Source organism: Cucumis melo, chromosome 3, assembly GCF_025177605.1.
Source record: "Cucumis melo cultivar AY chromosome 3, USDA_Cmelo_AY_1.0, whole genome shotgun sequence".
Classification (NCBI taxonomy): Eukaryota; Viridiplantae; Streptophyta; class Magnoliopsida; order Cucurbitales; family Cucurbitaceae; genus Cucumis; species Cucumis melo.
In genome coordinates, this window is record NC_066859.1 from 8,524,439 (window position 1) to 8,546,350 (window position 21,912).

The 21,912-nt window shown below is 31.6% G+C and overlaps 1 long non-coding RNA gene across 1 annotated transcript; it reads right to left on the reverse strand.

Annotated features, from left to right (window-relative positions):
* Positions 1-461: 461 nt before the first annotated feature.
* On the reverse strand, positions 462-3,318 carry LOC127148547 (uncharacterized). The gene is made up of 2 exons (XR_007819596.1): positions 779-3,318; positions 462-687 (listed from the first exon to the last, which is right to left on the reverse strand). It is a non-coding gene; the product is annotated as an uncharacterized LOC127148547 (long non-coding RNA).
* Between the last annotated feature and the right edge of the window lie 18,594 nt (positions 3,319-21,912).

Genomic DNA, 21,912 nt, shown 5'->3' on the forward strand with positions numbered 1-21,912 from the left:
TTTCTCGAAGCTATAACTAGTGCTATCGTAGAGTTTGAAGATATAGCTTATATACATTGCTATAAAAACATTTGATAGCGTTTTTCGTTAGAGCTATAATAAGTTAATATAGCTTAAATAATGTGCTATCTTTAATATGTAATAGCGCTTTCTCGACGCTATAGTATAGTATTTATAACTATAATTTTCAGCTATAATAGCCTTTTTTCGATGCTATAATATAGTATTTATGACTATAATTTTCACCTATAATAGCCTTTTTTCGAAGCTATAATATAGTATTTATAACTATAATTTTCAGTTATAATAGCATTTTGTCGATGCTATAGTATATTGTTTATAACTATAATTTTTAACTATAATAGCCTTTTTCGACAGTATAGTATTTATAGCTATGATTTTCAGTAATAATGCTATTTAATCGTTTCCAATCAAAATATAGGTAACATTTTTCTCAAAAATTTATAAAACCATTCATAATGTACTAAAATTACCAAACAATGTAGTCATTCTAAATGTACCAACCATACACATTACCAATCAAAATACACATATTAGTAAATAATGTATGAACCGCACAAATTAACCTTCAAAATACAAATAAAGTTCATCATAAGTCTACAAGCAAAGTTCGTCATAAGTGTGCAATCTTTAGTCCTTTGGTGAAGACGACTCCATTTCATTCACCTACATAAATTTGTAAAACATATATTAATTAAACAAGTATAGAAAATCTTTAAAAAATGTAGACAAAAAATATTAGAATTAGACAACATACTAATGATCACTTTATCAGATGGCCATGCAACTGTACTTCCCAAAGCTTCTTCAATACATGTCATTTCTGATGTTGGCCTCCACAAATATGCGTTTGGTTTCTTTGCTACATCAATCCATACTCTAATTGCATGTGGACCAATAGGAATATGATGGACCATAGCAGTTGGATCATTAGAAGACCATCTTCCTTCAGCAACAACAATCTCTCCCGAGCCATAGATAGTACTCTTATTAATTAATCGTCACAACATAAATATTTTGATTATTTTGAGACAAGGTAATCCCATTTGCATGGGAAGCAAAAGGCAAGGCAAAGTCCTGTTAAGAAACTACTTGACTAGGTTGGGTAATCATGGTTGGTCAGGATATATAGGTAATCCTGTTAAGACAAGGTCCTTTTATAACTTGATCCAACACAAATTTTAACCCAATAGACAAATTTTAACCCAAAAAAGTCTATGAAAAAGATGCCTTCTTTTATCCAAATCCATAAATTTGGTCCTAAGCATGTTTTTTTTTTAATTATTATTGTTATTCCACTTGAACCTTCACTGTATCATAGACCAACCTTTTTCGTTGAAGACCTAGTAAAAGTATGAAGATTGGAAACTAATGTGAACGAGCAAGCAAGCAAAGATTTTAATAGCCATCTTGACTTCAAATTCTGATATTAATCAACTTCAGAGTGCAAGAACATTTTAACTTGCCAACAACAAATAACAATAATCAAAACATTAACCCAAACTAATGAATGAATAGTTTGTTTCTTTCACAATAATTTATAATCACCCCACTAAAATTATCTCGTTTATCAAACCAATGGATGAAAATAAGTTCTATATGATTTTATATTTGTCTAAAATCAATTTTAACAACATTTCCTTTATTGGTCAATTCAAAAGTAGATTTAGGTAATATTACTCCCATGCATATCCTACGTATTTGGACCAAAAATCTAATAACAAGCATTTTATAAATTCATTTCCAAACACACAGTCTAAAACGATGGCTCATATATATATATCCTACTGTCTAAATGTGTATTCAAGTTGTAAACCTTTGGAGGATAATTCTAGAATCGTACATGTTGTAAACTGTAGTAATTGTAATACATCACAATCAATATCTAGCTTTGTTGACTTAACGACAGAAGAAAGAAAGAAAGAAAGAAAGAAAGAAAGAAAGAAAGAAAGAAAAAGGTTAGGATTTATTAGAGACAGTTGTTGAAGGGAGAAAAGGGAAATGAACAGCAAATTGAAGCTGCTACTGTATATATTTCGGTCCTCCTACTTTAGTTTTTATTTATTTTAGTCCTCCTAACTTTAATTAAAATGTATTTCCATCTCTTAAAAATAAAACAAAAGGACTAAAATAATCACCTCAAAACATTTTATAGAAAATGAACCAAAAATATTAAATAAAAAATAAGATGTTATTTTTATTGAGTAGAACATGTTATCAAATCTTCAGCCAAAAGTGTAGAATTTTTCCTTTTCTCCATTTTTAGGGAAAGCTTGGACAAAAGCTTTTATCGCCTATGTCATTACTGTGTGTCTGCTGTTAATTGTATACTTGTATACTTGTATACTTGTATACTTGTATACTTGTATACAAAAGCTTGTATACTTGTATCCTACTCAAATGTTTGAATTTTCTATTCTAATAGTCGTTATTATGACTCACTTCTAACTTTAAAAGTGTAAACTATTTTTTACCCATCATTTATAATCCAAACTAAAATAGCTTGCACCCCAAGCACTAACTATAATAACAAATCCAAGGCTTTAAATAACTTTAAATAATTAAAATATAATTTTGATGCAAAGTTCAAGGATGAATACAAAAAATTTCAAACTGAAAGACTGGAACACAAAATTCAAAAGTAAGAATCAAATCCAAACAAAATATCAAAGTGAGTAAACTAGAAGGGAATATAGACCATGTTCTCGGTTTTGTTTTGTGTGTACGTGGGTCAAGAGATCACAACAAATCACCTATATTAGATGCGAGAAGACGAAAAGTGAGGAGGGGTGAGGGTTCAGGATATTGCCGAATTCATGTGCCATAAAAGGAAGAGAGAATCACGCAAATGCCAAACAAATAAAAAGTAGAAACGGCCAATTATTCAGGCTTTTGGGTCCTTAATTTTCTACCTCTTGTTGGCCAGTAGTGCCCCCCCTCAATAAACCATCCAAACAGAAATGTACTCTAAAAATAATGAGTCCACAAAGGCCAGGAATGGTTGGTGGACAAAGCACCACCAACATTATCTGATACTCAAATCCTCCCTTCTTTCTTCACCTTGATTTGCTCCACCTTTTCCATACAATATATTTTAGAATGGTGATGAGTTTCTGTTAGACCAAGACTTTTATCATAAGAGCTGGGTAAATTACCCTTTTTATCTATTTAGATCCACCAAATCTGGTATTTGAACTTTTATGGAACAGGGTCCTATGGAACAAAGAAACTCAAAAGACCAAATTAAACAATTTCTCAAAGCTAAGTTGAACCGTACTTTCTAGAGATAAATACAATGGAAAAAACTCAAGGACTGAAAGATTTTTTGAACAGTTGTACTAGAAAAAACCATTAAGAAATAATATATATTAACAAAACATCTCCAATATTTGATAATCTCCAATAATCTTCTATATCATTCCTCTCTTAAAAACTTACTTTGGGTTTTTACCTTTAATGAATGGTAAATAACAAGAAAATAAATCAAGCAGTATTTAGAAAAGTTGTCAAATAAATTGATTTTGAGAAGGAAAAAAAAAAAAGAAAAGCAATATGAAACTTATCAATATATTTCCTTTTTATTTGTCTGTGTAAAAAAAGTGAGGATGAGTGTCAAAGCTCTTCAGCAACTTACAAAGTATATGGCCAAAGTAACTAAACCTAAAATCACACCTTTTTGTAAAGAAAAAGAAAAGAAAACTGACCTAAAATCACAAATTAATGAATTCATTCTATTCTGATTTAACTAAGTTCCTATACCAACTAAATAAATTTCTCTAACTTTGTTGATTTGATAGGACAAAATGTTGCCAGTTGTAGATCAGAACTTTTAAGAATTTCGTTCAAGAAAATCTGACCTTTCTCCAATTGAATATGGAACCTACTTTCTAAACCTGGGGCTGAAAATGGTTCATTTCTAGGCAGGAGAATGGCTAAGGTAAGGCTGGCAATGGAATGAGATGCTGATGGCAACGGCCATGATGCGGCCACAATCTTAAACGGGCAAGTATACAAGCTATACTTGTATACAAGCTCAAGCAAGTATACAAGCTCACAAAACAAGCACATTCTATAGCAGATATGAGAAAAGGCGTGAAATAAAGTAGCAGAAAAAGATGCTAAAATGACAATTGTGCAGATAGATATCAAATGCTTCAATCAGACATGAGAATTCCGTTAAGAATAATAAGTATCTCCGAATTGAAAAGTTACCCAAGAAAAGTTACCTATGCATCTTCCAATTGAAAAGAATAATAAGTAAAAACAATAATTTCTTCTAACACATTTCATGTCAAACTGTTCTCATTAAGGCAATGATATATATACCTTTTCAGCAGCAGTTCATTGCAAAGCTAATGACGACGGGTAGAGACAATGACGATAATCGACAATAGAGAGACGACGAGCAGAGACGAGAATCAACAATAGAGAGACGACGGGCAGAGACAATGACGACGAACAGAGAGACAACAGACGCAGATGAAAGCGATGTCGTCGTCGGTTGAAATCGATTGAAGCACAGATGAAAGCGTCGTCGTGAAATTTGGGCGTGATTGAAGCACAGATGAAAGCACAGATTGAAGCACAGATGAAAGCACAGATTGAAGCACAGATGAAAGCAAAAAAGATGAGAAATGGATTGAAACGAAAACCCTATCGCGCGCAGAGCAAAAGAGATTTGGGCGTGAAATTTCAATTTGGGCGTGAAATTGAATTTGGGCGTGCAAAGCAATTTTTCTTTTTCTTTTTCATTTTTTCTTTTCAATAGCCCAATTTAAATTGGGCTATCTTCAAGGGCTATTAAAAGCCCAGTTTGTTGTAGTGTGGTGCACAATTATTTCTCTTTTGCAGATTTAACATTGTAGGAGTCATTTCATCCTACGTTGCCTTATCTCAAATCATCACATTCCACATCACTACACATGAAAAAGAATTGAATTTTTTTCTTTTGGGTGTTTATTAGTCAAGATGGTGCATCTTTTGAGTTCATTCTTAATTAGATCACAATATTTTTTGGACTTTGACATATGATATACCATATTCGAGATAACATGAGGTTCTTCTTAAGATCAATTGACAATTGAAAAAGTATGCTTATCTATCTTATAAAGAATGCGAGATCTCTTGAATTTTTTTTTTTCAATTTGAGATTCTCAAAAGTTTGACACAGACACTTACACATGCTTAAGTCAAAGAGTAAGAAAATGTGCAAAGCTCATATGGAACATTAAGAATGTACTTATAGAAAAGGTTGACCTCAATCTACTTTTGTTTCCTTTTGAAAATCAAGTTATCTGATAATTAACTTGATCTATATATGTAGAATTCTTTGAGTGTGCCTGCGTGAAACTTGGATCCTTTGCTAATTAGAGTTAAAGATTTAACATGTTTATTTTTTCACAATTTGAGACTGGCTAACTAATTGATTTTTGGGATAATTAGAGATTTAACATTGTTTTCATCTGATATTTTGAAAATGGAAAAATCATTTTTTTTGGATTTTTGGAAAAATGCACGTGTGGCATGTGCATCGTATTTTAAAATACCAAAATACTCATATTCGCAAACTGTAATTATTTCAATATCTGCGCTCTTATCAAAAGTCTCTTCATTGTATAATTAATTTGTGTTATGCACTTATAAGTCTATAATTAATTTTGGCATGTTAATAACATATCCAACCCCTATCATAACATCTTCCTAATATCTCGGGATTTTACAATTTGGTTGAAGATTTTAACAACTTTATTCATTTTTTCTAATTTCAAAATAACCATATTATTATTTTTTATTGGCAGAATCTTCACCCTTGTTTTTATTTCAAAAGAACCTTAATTCGTTGAATCTCAATTAACTATTAATAATTTAGAAATTAAAATTAGTTTTCGTATTAAATCTTAATTTATTTTTAAAATTTGAATTTTTTAACTCATAGTCAATCTTTCTTCATCCCCTTTATGGAACAATCTATTGTCATGAACCCTAAACATTGTTTAAGGGTTCTAGTTCAATGGTGGATGAAATGAAAACAACAATTATCATAACTTCCACTTGATTGAAGTGTATGTCTCTTTGAACACATCTTTCAACCAACTTATTTTTCTAATTCAATCTAAAATTTTTCCTCTTTTGAATATTTAACTTAACAACTTACATTGTATCATAATGGTTGCAGCAATCCTAACATTATTACTATATTGTCGATGACAAAGATGTGTGTTGTAGTTGTTTTCCTTTCTTTCTAATTCCTCCTCTAATGGTGTTTCTGTTGTTGTCAACCATGTTCCATCTTGGTCATCAAATCCAATACAATTTAAGGGCATGTACAAATCCAATACCACGTGGAGCTTGAGTATTCTTTTTTCACTTTCAGTTAGTGTTTTTCGTTTGAAATATTTATGAATTTTATGTGGCAAGTATTTATGAGATTTGTTTTCTTCCGAATTTTCTTATGTGGATTATATATATAATTGAAATTTTATTTACTTATATATTTACAATAATAGTTATACTTTAATCGGATCATGATGTTTCTGTATGTTTAACTTTCTGTAATTTTAAGTAATAACAGTTGTTTAAATGTAGATTACTTTATTCAATCTTCTTTTTTCATGCCCTTTTCGTTTCATCGAGAACTCGTTGATTTATTTTTCAATGTTTTTTATAAATTCAAATTAACTACATTCTAAAAATATAGCATCGTGTATATATGTGTGTGTATATATGTATTTATGTATGTATGTAAATTTGTATATATATATATGTATGTATGTATGTATGCATCTATATATATATATATATATATATATATATATATATATATATGTATGTATGTATGTATGTATGTATATGTATGTATGTATGTATATGTATGTATATATGTATATGTATGTATATACTCAATTAGTTCAGTCCGTTAATTCATACAATGGTAGGAAGGAATTAAAATTAAAAATTCGTTGCATTAATTGTGTTTAGGAAGAAATAAAGTACAAACTAACAAGATTTCGGGAATGCCACAAGTGTATGGAATTTTATGAAATACCAAAATACCCATATTTGCGAATTGTAATTATTTTAATAGCTATGCTCTTATCAGAAGTCTCTCCAGTATAATTAATTTTTGTTATGCGTTTATGAGTCTCTAATTAATTTTGATGTACTAATAATGTATCCAGCCCCTATCATAACATCTTTCTAATATTTCGAGATTTAAAAATTTGGTTGAAGATTTTATCAACTTTATTCGTTTCTTTTAATTTCAAAATAACCATATAATTAGTATTTTTTATTAGTCGAATTTAATATTTAATAATTTAAAAATTAAAATTTGTTTTCGTATTAAATCTTAAACTTTTTTTTTTACTTTGAAATTTAAATTTTTAACTCATAGCCAATTTCTTCATTGGTTTATTTTTCCTCGTTTTCTTTTGTATCTTCAGTCTCTTGTTCGTCGTTATTGTAATCTTGCATTTGAAATAATTCTTAATTTTTTAAATGGAATACCTCTTCTTTATTACTTAAAGTATCGATTATTTTAGATTTTTTAGTCCCTTTTCCAGTCAACCTTGTAACTCCCAATCGATCACTTGCATCTTGCATTCGTCATAGTTTATTCTCTTTTGTCTCTTTTAGTTGCACGAAAAAAAATGATTCTAAAAGGATTTACTATTCTATTTTTTATCCAACAAAATAGGCTAAGATATTGTATTCTTTTTAGATAAAATCTCCCTAAATCATAGCTACATTTTATTAATTAAATAATTTAGAAAAAAATAGGCCAAAATCTCTCCAAAGAGACAAAGAAGATGCAACGTTTATATTTTTGTTCTTTCGAGCGAAGGTTTTTGTTCTTCAACCCCAAATGCTGAAGATTGTAGGTTGTAGACTTGAAGATCAAAGATGGAAGATGGAAAATGAAGACAAGTGTTTGCATGCTTCAGATGAGACTGCAATATGTTTCTATTCTTCTTCTTGAAAATGCATGATGAAGTTGAAAGTGAGATTGATACTTCAAATGTAAATACAAGATGAAGTGGAAAAAAGAGGGTGTCAATTAGGGTTTGCCTCTTCCAAGGTATAATTTTAGAATTTGTTCAATTGAAAAAATGGAATGCAACTCAAATCTAGACTTGGAAAAAGGAAGGTGGAAGATGGAGAGTCGAAAAAGGAAAGTGGAGATGAAGGGTTATTTGCTGAACTTGATTAGATAGGTGTGTATATGTAATTGTGTTTATAAAATTATTAAGGTGCAGTTATGATTTATTTTAGAGTTACGAAGTATCTGACATTCTATATATATATATATAGATGTATTTTGTGTTTTTGCAAATTTCTATTTATTGTATTTTTATTTGTTTTGTAATTTTTGAAAAAAAATAGTTTTAGTATTTTTTCAAATGACAAGCGGTGGATTATTACTATTCTCCTACGTTTAGCTCAGGGTGATATCCCATCTTCAACTTCCGATCCATTTTTTGTTGTTGCCTTTATTAATATGATTTATTTATTATTGTTTCTTTTTTTATTTTCAAAATCATCCATAATAGTTAACAATATTTAAATAATTTACATTAAAACAAACATTGTTCAAATATCAATACATGCAAATTACGATAAAATTTTCTTTCTAGTACAACTAAATTGTTTTGACCCTACATTACACAAGCGGATCTAAAGTTGGTGGTCTCAAAATATTTTTTTATTTTCAAAATAAATTGTATTATTTAACAACAATGGTTAAATCTTTTTTCAAAGGTGTTGATAATTAAGGATAAAAAGAAAAAGGACCCATTTGTACATAAAATCAGGATCTTATATTGACCAATATTTTCTTAAGAGATTTCACTCCATCTACTTTATGGCCCTACATTATTATTATTTATTTACTTTTATTTTCTAGTCCTCACAATTCCTAACATTTACATTTGGTAGTCCCAAAAGCTCCCCTTTTTGGTCAACCCTATTACTAAATGTAAAACCCAAGTCGTTTTCTCTGCACTCATTCCATGTCTTTGTGTTTACCCTAAATTGGTGAAAGGATGGATTCTCCATATCAATTCAGATTATGTTATAAGTTTAATAGTTGATTTTTTAGATTTTTGTTTGATTAATTTCCAAACTTTTAAATATTCTGTGTCTTTCAAGTCGTGTTTATTTATATTCACTTTTCTTTTTTTAATTATTGGAAGATCTATGAAGCACGAATTTGACTTAATATAGTATCTCCACCTTTCGATTTTACATTAATTGAATATGATTCTTTAAGAAATTTGAACCCATTATGGATTGATCAGTCACATGAAAAATAAAAGTGTAAGGATCTATTAAACTCAAACCTTACTTGTTTAAAATCAATATTTGTACTTTTTAATCATAAATTCATTAAAAGTGTAATATTTAAGAATAATATATTCATTAAAAGTGTAATATTTAAGAATAATATAATAAGTTAGAAATTTGAGAAAAATGAACAATATCACCGTTGAATCAAAATAGTATAATAAACCAATCATCAATATCAAAATTAACAACCATTTACTAAGATTTCGTATGGTAATCTTTTTTTATTTTTTTATTTTTTTAAAATCAACTAATCAATCTTATAAACACATCCCACCTCTAATAATTGTTTTTGGTATCTACTTTTTAACAACTAAAAAGAAAAAGCCAAATTTGTAAAACTAAAAACAAATGTGTAGTTTTTGCTTAGTTGAAATTTGAAAAATAATTAAATCTTGTATTTAAGGATCATTGTAAGAAAATGAGAGGAAATAAACTTAATTTTTAAAATAAAATAATGGCTTATCAAATAGAACCCAAATATATCGACTTGTTTTTTTATGCTTTCAAAAATGGCAAAATGAATCTACTTGTTTACAACTATAAAAAAAATGTTACGGTCTATCAATAGTAGACACTAGTAGATACCAATAGATATGTGTCAGTATTAGTGATAGATAAGTAATATATAGATGTTATTAGTGTCTATCATTGATAAACAATGATATTTTGCTATATTTTAAAATATTTATAGCAGTTTTATTATTTGAAACAATTATTTTTTCCTTTAAAATGTAATAGGGATATGGAGTTCAAAGCAAAATGTTCTTGGTCTCTAATTAGAAGTACTAATTGAGTTACGGTAGTAAAATTATGTATGATTAAATTCTTCACAACCTATCAACTTAAATCTTTTGAATAAATATGTGATTTAAGTTGGTATCAGAGTAAGTGGTCTTGTGTTCCCAAGCATCTACACATTACTTCCTCCAAGTCAATATTCATTTTTTCCTTTTGGGGTTTTTTCATATTTTGATCCCTAAATGAGAGTAATTATGTAATATATAATTAAATTCGACTTAATCTTCAACCTCTAAGTTCTTGGGTCAATCAATAAATTAAGAACGACCACTACTTCACTAGTAGATTAGGTTCGTATGGTCATAATTTCCTAAACTTATCCCAAGTATGTATGTACGTGAAAATATACACGAACTTAAGAAATTAATTGCAAACTTTGCATGTATAAGCTATTTTTTCATTTCTTAAATTCAAAATAATTGTAGAGAATAAAGAGAAGGAATAATTAGAAGAAAGAAAAACCCTTAATTAGCTTGCTTAAAGCATGTGGCAAAAAAAAGGTGTTTGACAAAATGGAGAAGAAAAAGGGAAGAGGTGAGGGAAAAAGGCAAAGGCAAAGCCAAAAGTATGAAAGCCGTGCAAGGAGACGACCCACTTTAAATCAAATCAATATTAATTCTTTTAGGCTTTTTTTTTCTTTTTTAAATAAATAAAATAAAAAGAAGAAGAAGAAGAAAAAAAGGTTAATAAAATGAACGCATGATGATCTCACAAGATTTCAAGGTTGACAAACATTAAAAAGAGTCCATTACTTTGTCTTTCTCTTATCTATCTACGAACATTCTTAATATTTAAGTGGGTCCTTTTATTTTGAGAAATTGTCTAAAATAGTGCACTTTAGGTTTCACATTTAAAAAATAGCATATCCTTTAAAGAGTGGTCAAAATGTTTCTTCTTGGACTCTCTTGGTCGAGTTTGACATCGAGATTTTATTATAAATTTTGGAAATTCAAAATAAAGGCTACTCTACGGTTATGAAAATACCCTATTGTTTTAAAAAACCATTCATCTTCCTGTTTACAAATCTAGGTGCTCATTGCGATTGAGTTTTCGATTTCTTTGCTCTCAAAATTATTGTGATTCACTTAATTTTGAGTGCTCAAACCTGTTCAATGTATCCATGAGTTTCAATTATGTATTCCACTTTTAATAAATTTTGTCATTTGGTCTGTACTTCTAAGTTTTGTTTAGTTAGGGTTTGTTGTGAAATTTGATGATATGAACTATACCGTTAAATCTTTTGCATATTTTTGCGTTGTTATTTCATGTTGGTTTCATTCAATGAAACTCGTTAATTTCATCCCATAAGTTTTATTCTAATTGCATTTAAACTAATTTAAAGATTAACATGCATAATCTAACCTAATTAAACGAAATTAGGGATTATCGAAATCATACCTTTGTAGCTTCCCCGATCCTCGTAATCTCCTCACCAACTTGAAGCCGGGACTACCACTAAAGTTGACCCGCTATTCTCCGGACTTAGAACTGGGTTGTGGGACTACCACTATGAAGGAAGTTTGAGAAAGAAATGAAATTTGGAGGGAGAGATAGGGTTGAGATTTTTGGAAGAGAGAATCCTTTAAAAATAATTTGTAAAAATAAAATTAACAAAATGACCAAAAGTCTTCACAAAATTGAAAAAACACCTATTTATAAGCAAATTATATGAAAAAATGCATGTAATTTGTTTATAAAATCTCAACACCTAATATTCCACTAACATTTAGTGGAACTTAGTGTTAGTGGGATTATCCAACAACATGTTGGATTTTTCACTAACTTAGTCCAAGGACATTTTGGTAATTTGACCATTAAAGTCAAAGTCAAACTTTGACCTTTTCAAATCAAAAGTCAACATTTTGACTTTTTACCATTTTGTTCGTCTTAACTAAATTCGATCTTCCGAGCATGAATCAACATTTATTTTTCTGAAATTCAAATCATATTTGAATATAAAGCCAGTCAAAGTCTGACTTTTTAAAGTGAAACATTTTGACTTTTTACAACTTTGACCATTTCCATCAATTCCAAACTTCCAAATATAAATCCGTATTCATATTTTTAATATTTAAATTATATTTAAACATAAAGCTCTTCTCAAAGCTATAACCGACGACTATATCACATATACTTGTCGGTTTCTCTCTCTTTATCTAATTCGAACAATTCGAATTATGTCAACATGTTGTTCTAAGTTAATTTCGTATAAGCTAGCAAGGGAACCTAATGGACCTATAGATCACAAGCTCCAACGATTTAAGACTAACTGGCTAAACTCTTTTAAACCGAGCTAATCAACATCCGTTAACTAACGGATCATTCCATTAAACTCCCGTAGTTGCACTCCCCTCACTATAGATATATTTCTGTCCATCTGATATAACCATGATCAGTAAGTTAATCCTTCACAGGTTGTTCGTAATCTCGATTGGGTCAAAATACCATTTTACCCTGATATTACATCTTGCTCCTTAAATCCCACTGATCCATTATTGAACAATTGGTTTTAGGTCCAACCTATAAACCAAATCCCTCTCGAACCAATGAGAGGGTGGGACCATTTGTTCAAGACTTGGATTCAGTTCTTAAGAGAACAACCTATCTACTAACTCTAAAGCAGATATAAGTGAATTTTGTTTTGCATCCTATGTTCTTAGCCATCCACTTGATCTTACCCCTGAAATGGAAGGCTTGTTGAGCCAGCAATGTTGAGCTGCCCTCACCTATGCAGATCTAAGGGTAATACCATTTGAATAGAAATTTATAGTTAGCTCAGGATTAGATTAAGTTACCTAGGTTATTATAATCAAAATAGTCAGTTTTATATAGTTAAAGGTGTTATAACTTAAAAGTGACTATTTCATGCTTCCAATCTTATGTAAACTATTTAGATAGGATTACTTCAATGTCTCTACATGAACGATTTAGGATCTCATCATTTATACTAATTACAAAGCGGACTGCATCTATAATGTTCCCAGAATAAGACACCCAACCTTATTCATACACTATAGACCATGTGGGCTATCCATATTTTATGTCTCTACATAAAGTTCAAGTCTACGCTTGATAGCCTTGGGACGTTAGTTTATTGGATTCAAGATTATAGTAGTCTATTTTCACTAATAAGTTCTAACAATATTGAATAGAATGTAATTTAAACAAAAACTACGGATTTTAGAACATAAATTCTAACAATAAGAACATGCATCTCAATCAAGATTTGGATGAAATTGACCCAAAATCCATTGAATGAGTCTTGAGATTTGAAGGTTTGCATTTCTTATGCATTATGTGTAAGAACTCGGGATATATTTTTCTCAAGATTGGCCCTTGTTTCTTCAAAGAAAGCATAAAAAAACTCTAATTTTGTGGCACCCCAGTTTAAATGTCTCGAGTCCTTCAATATTTTGTACCGATCTTGATTGAGTTTGGCCTAAGATAGGCTCAAGTTTCCTTTTACAAATTACCTATAATTGTGTCCTGCTTTGTATATTTTCTATTTGACACATGCCTCTAGTCACCAAAATTCGCACATTTGATTTTTTTCTAGCTAGCTAATTTGACATGTTGTTCTCATTTTGCCAAGATTGTCTCAAATATAAAAAAAAAAAAAAAAACTAAGTTAACACCTAAGCAATTATACATGTTTAAGAAAACTGGATTTGGTCATTCTTTGGAAGTTAAGTTAGTGTTCAATGCACCTCTTTACCATTACATTATGTTGAGAGAGGTTAAGGATCACCCTGATGATGTTATTAGTTTTAGGTTACTGAGTGAGAAGGTCTCTTTCGGGCAAGAAAAGTTTGACACTATTATGATTTAAGGTATAGGTCGAGACACATTGTTGAATTCGAATAGAATAAAGCTATTAGGCTTAGATGGTTATATGTAGGTGATAGGCCAAACATGATTGGGTTTGAGCTGGATAAAGATTACCCAAATCTTCAGTTTGAGAGTGACGAGGGTGTGGTGAATATGTCTATATTCTATTTCATCGAGTTGGCAGTGATGAGGAGAGAAATAAGGCAACATATGGATTGAACCATGTTGCGTCTTGTAGTTGATTTAGAGAACTTAATTAGCTGTGACTGAGGTAACTTCATTTTCGTTAAGACATGACTAGGCAGCTTGAAGGGTGCACTTAATGGGAAAGTTGCAAGGTACAAAAAGAAGCTAGTGAATAACAAATTACCTGTCCTGTAACTTATATGGATTCCAACTCGCTTTCCAAGTTCTTAATTTTGTTATGTAACTGTTGTTTATAATTATAATTAATCATGCTTGTCTTATTTATAAAATTGTAAAATTTGTAGGTTTGGACGAATGAGATAATTTTGTCACTTAGTGGTTGGGTTGTGAGTAGGGTTTCTGTTGATGCAATACCACACATCATGCGATGAAGTATCTCGTACTCACCTAAGTTGAAGGTGATTTGACACAGGTTTTTGAGTCGCAAATGATAAGTCATTTTCATTTTTTTTATAGCATGATAAGAAGTTTTAGTGTTTACTAAAGGGGTTTAGAGTTTAGGTTTAGGGTTTGGGTTATCAGTCCATGGTTATGGGTTTTAGGGTTTGGCCATTATTTCTTTTCCTCGCATTTATTTAGGCCTGTATATACAAGATGGAACCGACTTACAAGGAATGAGCATATTTGGGTTAGACATTTGAAATTTCGACAATCGAAGGTTATGAGGAGAATCCATCTGCTCATGTTATTCCTCCCCCTGGTCATGATGTTTATCTTATTCATTTGGACAAGATCCATCGACCCATGCTGCATTTACGAAGTAGACTGTGACTAAGGCATTAGTACCTCCAAATGAGTCTACTAGACTTTGTACTAAAGCACCTAAGACAGTTGAGCGAGCTCTTCAACAGTCTACTGAAGCCCGGGTGACATGTGAGTGCAGTCAGCATTCCAAGTGCCTAAAGATGAAGTTGGATCACATGGAGTTGTCCTTTACAGTTGAGTTGATGGCCATAAATGAGATGTTGACTTTGTTACTTAAGGTATGTTGTTTTCAATTTATTTTGATGGAATACGGTATATGCACAGTGGAAAAAGATTGAAACTTTACCCTAATTGCAACTAACTAATTAGTGATTAATATACAACATAAACTACCCTAATTAAATGAATTAGGGTTAGAAGAGGTAATACCTTTGAAGCTTTCTGATTCCTCGATAATCTCCTCATGAACTCGAATCGGGACCACTATTAGTGTTGACCTGCTATTCTCTGGCCTTGGAATCGGGTTGTGAGACCGATTAGGTGAAGGAAATTGAGAAAGGGGGATGGAATTGAAGGTGAAAAGATAAAATGGAATACAAAAAAATGTGTCAAGCCTTGAAGTATGATTTCTCATACTCCTTGACTCTGATTTTTGCTTATTTAAGAAGCGGAAGGAACTCTCTCTCTCTCTCTTTTCGTTTTAAGCTCCCACTTAAAACTTAAGGAAAAAGAGGATGGACAATATGAGCTTGTTCCCTAGCCAAGAATGCACACCCAAGTCTGTAGTAGAGACTTGTATTTATAGGCAAGGATTGATGTTGATAGGACATCGATGCATCATTAATGCCTCTGAAAAGCTACATTAGCGCCACACAGACGTCATTTGTCCTTTTTTAGACTTTCGCGCCAATCAAATTTGTTTGCTAGTGCATCAGATCGCCTAGCGTGATTGCTTGTCGCTACGTTGACTGGATGCGTCTCCTTGCGGAAACATCCTTATCGCAAAAATCTTTTTTTTGCCTATTATCCTTCAATAAAAACACTACGTACAAACGCAATAAAACAAGGATGAAGTTCTTTTCCAAGACGCAATCCACAAGTTAATCAAATCACTTACTTTTTCCTTTATTTTCTCATATTCTTATGTGATAAGACTTCATTATTTTACATAAAAGGTTATAATAACTTGTAGAAAAACTTGTATTTCTACAAGTTATCACTAGCCCACTAAGTTCCACTAATGGTTAGTGGAATGTTAGGTGTTGAGATTTGGTGAACTAATTCTATGCATTTTTTCATGTAATTAGGCTATTTAAAAGGTTTATTTCAAATTTTGAAAGACTTTTGAAAATTTTGATATTTTTTATTTTTCAAAAATTATACCAAATTGGTATTTCTCTCCCGAATCTCAAACCTATTTCTCACCTTCATTTTCCATATCTCTCACTTATTTCCTCCACTTATTGGGTCCCACAACCCAATTCTAAGTATGGAGAATAGTAGGTAAACTCTAATGGTAGTCATAAGTTTAAGTTCGTGAGGAAATTTTTTTGGAACGGAAAGCTACGAAAGTACGTATTTTTCCTTTAAACCTAATTAGTTTAGTTAGGGTAGTTTTTAAGCATGGGAATCTCTAAATTGTTTAGATGTATCTAAAGTAAAATTGATTCAGTTTTTTCACTGCACATGTCTCATATTCGATCAAATTTAACTTAACATCTATAAGTTCGTGATAATATCCAAATTAAATATATTAACAAGTTAAAAAAATTATGTAAAATAAGTAAAGGATTTTTATTTATTTAATAAAATAAATAAATTCGTTGCTTCTACCTACCATAGCGCTAGGGTTTATAGAAAATTCTTTAAAGAAAGATACAAGTACAAGAGTGTTAGAATTTAAAGAAACTTGTTTAAAAAAGAAATTCAAGTATGAAAAAGTAACAACAAAAAGTTTGAACATGTGACCAACAACTTATCTAGAGCCCACACCAAGCAATAACAACTATCGTATTATGACAAGTGTGTCAAATTTTTGTATATACTTAATTAAAAGGTATTTAAAATATATATTAAAAATATAAAACCCGATAAATTGAGGGAGGCACATGTCTCCTCTAACCCTCTTGTAAATTTGTCGGTATGTGCACTTGCGCGTAACATCATGAACCTTCACGACAAAACTTCATCTTCTTCACGCTTTATGGTCTATTTTTTCATAATGTTGGCTTTGGGGTCTATTGCAACATCTATAATACATTTTTTCTGACTTTCTAGTGTTCTCTTCAATCTTAAACCAAACCATGAGTTCTTCAAGATTTATCTCTTTACATTTATGCTTGAGATAATTTTTGAAAATTCTCAATTAGTGTTGCATATTTTCAATTATTGCTGCTATTTGGAACAAATCACTTAAAGTCATATTCTTAACATGAATATCATATAGAAGTACCTAACTAATCATTGTGTTTTGAAATCGACCATTTCGTAATCTAAAAATTTATTGATTATAAATTTCTTTGAACTTTATTCTTACATTTCATCTCTAGTAAATTCCATAGCTTTTTGGTCGAACCAACACCACTATATACATTATACATGTGTGTGTCCAATCCATTTCAAATGTAATTCTTGTAAAGATATTCTGCATGCCTCTATGCATCAATTACAAGTTACTTTTATTTGGTAGTTTCTCTTACAAACAAAATCATCTTTAAAACCCTTTACCAAATTTCAGGTGGTGAAATAGAACAAGACTTTTTGTTGCCAACTTTTCAAATCAACACCAATTCGAGAGGAAAGACAAAGTATTGACTGTTTTCATTTGAGGCGTGATGACCCATATTTAGCTAAACAGGTGGCCAAAAGATTGTACAAATGCAATCTTGTCGTCAAACTTCTCCTTAGCATACATATAAAAAATGCGAGTGTGTGCGGTAAAGGCACTGAGAGATTGCTCGCTTCAATTTAGGATGAGTTGCTTTTAATTCAATAAAAAAGGTTAGATACAAATCATCGCTTAATTTAGGCATTTGGGTTCCGAAATGTGAGCAAGTATGGCAAAAACACTGAGAAGTTGCTCACCTTAATTTTGAAGTTAATAAATGCTTTGTCTCGCCTCCACGTATTAATCTTCCTTGCATTATATTTAATTAGTTAAATATTCCTGCATCACCATGCTTGATACCTGAGTTCACAATTCACCTACCTCATCGCCATTTCCATCTTGCTAACTCCATTGCATAGTAGTGTAACTACTTCGAATAAAATATACTATTTATAGGATTGGAACGTGCGATTAACCGAATTAGAGCACCAACACTCTGTGTTCGACCCTGACCTTACCATGAAACCTCTCTCTTCGCTTACACTTGGACCACAGAGAGGAAAACGTGTGCTAACCGTTGAATATTATGAGAAAAAGCAAAGCATTGGTATTGAAAATTACGCATCATGACATATTCACGAATTAATTTTGTATTGCAAATTACGAACAAGCACCTATATTTTGTTATAAATGTAAAGTAGGATACTGGTATAATATGGTAAAGTTTATATGAATGTTTGAGATACTTATGAAAAGTTTCTACAGTTTACTATGTGTTTGGAATGGTTTATAGGTTTAAAATTTTGAGCATGATTCTTTGGAAAATCATGTTTTGAAACTCACTAGGCATTTTTAACACATTTTTTTCAAATATTTTCTCACTTTCTAGGTTAAAGTCATGATGCCTTTGAGATAAGCTTATCACTGCCATGTCGATCAATATTTTAAAAACAATTGCATAATTGTTATGTAATATTAGTATAGGTAGAAATGTAGATTATGACAAGAAAATTGTAAGTTATACATTTTATATATAAAGGAAAATGAGAGACGTGCAGCGAAATAACGAGCAATTTTACTCTAATTACAACTAAACTATTTAGTAATTAACATGCTTGAAAACTACCCTAATTATATAAAATTAAGGTTAAAAGAAAAACTCACCTTTGAAGCTTTCTGATCCTCGTAATCTCCTCACAAACTTGAAGCTGGGACTACCATTAGTGTTGTCTTGCTATTCTCTGGACATAGAACCAGGTTGTGGGACTCGTGAGGTGGAGGAAATTAAGAGAAAGATGGAAATTAGAGTAGGAGTGAAGAGTTGAGATTTAAGAGAAAAAAACAAATTTGATATTATTTTGTAAGTTTAAATTACAAAATTTACCAAAAGTCTCAATTAATTGAAAAAGAGTCTATTTATAAGCAAAATATATGCAAAATTGCATGTAATTTGTTCATAAAATTTCAACACCTAATATTTCACTAACCATTAATGGAACTTAGTGTCACGCCTCGCCCCAAATGCCGCTTCACGCGACCATCTAGAGTGTTTCGCCTAGACATTAATCCCGTACTTCTCGCGAGGTAATACGTTGAACGTCTAGTAAGCGGAACAACTCTTTCTTTTGCTTCTTTCCCTTGTCTCTTAGCGAAGCTCTTACATTTGAGCCATGAAACTTTTACTTATTTTACAGCAGAAATACTTAAGAAAATAATAGATATAAAATATAGCACCGCGAATAGCTCAAACTCCTTTCTTTATTAACTTAAGACTTACAAGTTACATATTACCAATTATACTCTACTTGTACAACTAAACTCTCTGGTATTCTCGTATCTTTCTTCTTCCATCAAGGTACCTCTTCTGCACCAAGGTGTTCATAAGTATAAGACTCTCGATCTTAGCCTTTTTTTCCTCTAGTTCTTAGCAGTTCTCCCCAAGGGCATCATTTAGAGTCTTCTTTCTTGCTTTTCGCCACTAACGCTGCTCCATGTATAGGGTACCTAGAGGTGTAAAGGTGACACTTTCTCCTCCACCAAGGTTGCTCAACTACCTCTCTTAGCAGATTATGTTAGGGCTACTCTTTCCCTGACTCAACTCCTTGGCTCTCTAGCTCATCGGGCTAGGCCTTCACCAACCTAGATATTGCAGTCGTCTGCCTTTTGAGTTCAACCAACTGCACTAAGGAGAAATGTGGTTTCTAATAGGCTCCTTAGGCATAATAGAAGTTTCCATGGCCTACATGCCATGTAAGACTATGTAGACACTCTATCCTCCCACTTTAGCTTGGCTACACAACCTCAGAACAACCACTTCGCATGGCCTCAACGCTTAACAACCTAGGGAGGAAAACACTTAAGTTGTAAGTTAACAAACTTAGTGAGTAACGAATTTGAGAAAATATTTTTGGAGAAATCATAAGAAATCTACAATAAAATAAGCAGTAAGTCATAAAACATGAAGTACGTCAAAGCAAACAGATAACACATATCGCATAACAACCACTATTCAAACCATGTTATGAATTACTAACTACATTACGATCACAATCGTAATGTCATTCTAATACCTGGGAATCTCCCCCCGCTAACCTGAGATTTGCTCTCGCCAGTATCACACGAGTTACTTGGGATATCCAATAGCGTCTCTTCATATGCACATTCTTAGACCTAGGAGTTGCACTCCCCCAACGTTCCCTCAACATTTTGCTCTCAACGAGCACTATAACACCATACACTAGAATCATTTCACAAAAAGTCCATTTTGACACCTAGGAATCTTCCCACTCTGACCTAGGATTCGCTCTCGCAGTATCACACGAGTTACCTAGGATATTCAACAATGTTTCGCCACATCTTTCTCACAACTCTCCCTGACCTTGGAATTCTCCCATCGCTGACCTGGGATTCGCATTTGCTAATATCACGCGAGTTACCTGAGATTTTGTCCAGCGTCATACGACAAACCATGCCACAACCATATAGCACAACACCACTGCTTACTCATAGCAAAGATTAACACAGTTTATAATACATTACGTAATCATCAACATAGAGAAAGAATACTCAACATGCATCACTATGAACACTACTTCTCAAAACAAAGGTCCATAGTGGTTTAGAAATCATATTCAAAAACCATTTACCATTACTTGTAAAACACATTTTCCCATCATTCAAAGAATATTCATGTTTTGTAGAAACATTTACTCCTTTTACCTTACATTCAAAAAACGTTCACAAGAATGGATCTTAACAATCGCAGAAATAAGATTCATCAATCATATTGGTAGCATAGTGTCAACTACTTAACAATCGCACACCTTATCTCATTGGAAAGCCAAACTCTTGTCCGATTGTTTCTGTTCTTCTTCCCGAAAAAGCTACCGTTGTTTCTTTTTTCACAGCAAGTTGTCACGTCGTTGATAAGACGTTTACTTTCTTGCCTCAATCTCTAGGACACCGATACTTTGCGGTATCTTGCCAATGCCTCGCTCAGCTCATCGCCCTTCTCACTCTATTCCTATCACGTTACTTATCTTTATGCGATATAGTCCTTTGGCTGACACTTTTCTCTTCCCATCGCTTGCTTTCTTTCACATCTTTCCTCGCGAGATGTCTTAATACTTAAACAACTTCCCAGCAAGGCTTTTTCCCCCAACAAGACGCCATTTTCTGAATCAGGCCTCACACTTAATGGGCTGGGTTTCTACATCTCATGTAGCCACTTATCCCACTAACTTAGTCTAAGGGCAATATAGTTATTTGACCATTTAAATCAAAGTCAAAGTCTGACTTTTTTGAAGTTAAAGTCAACATTTTGACTTTTTACCATTTTTTCTATCTTGACTAATTTCGACCTTCCGAGCATGAATTTATATTTATTTTTTCAAAATTCAAATCACATTTGAATATAAAGCTGATCAAAGTTTGACTTTTCCATCAATTTGACTTTTTACAACTTTGACTATTTCCATCAATTTCGAGCTTCCGAATATGAATCTGTATACATATTTTAAATATTTAAATCACATTTAAACATAAAGCTCTATCTCAAACAGATAACCGATGGCTATATCACATATATTCGTCGGTTTCTCTCTCTTTACCTTATTCGAACAATTCAAATTATTCCATCATATTATTCTAAGTTAATTCCATATGTGGTAGCAAGGGAACCT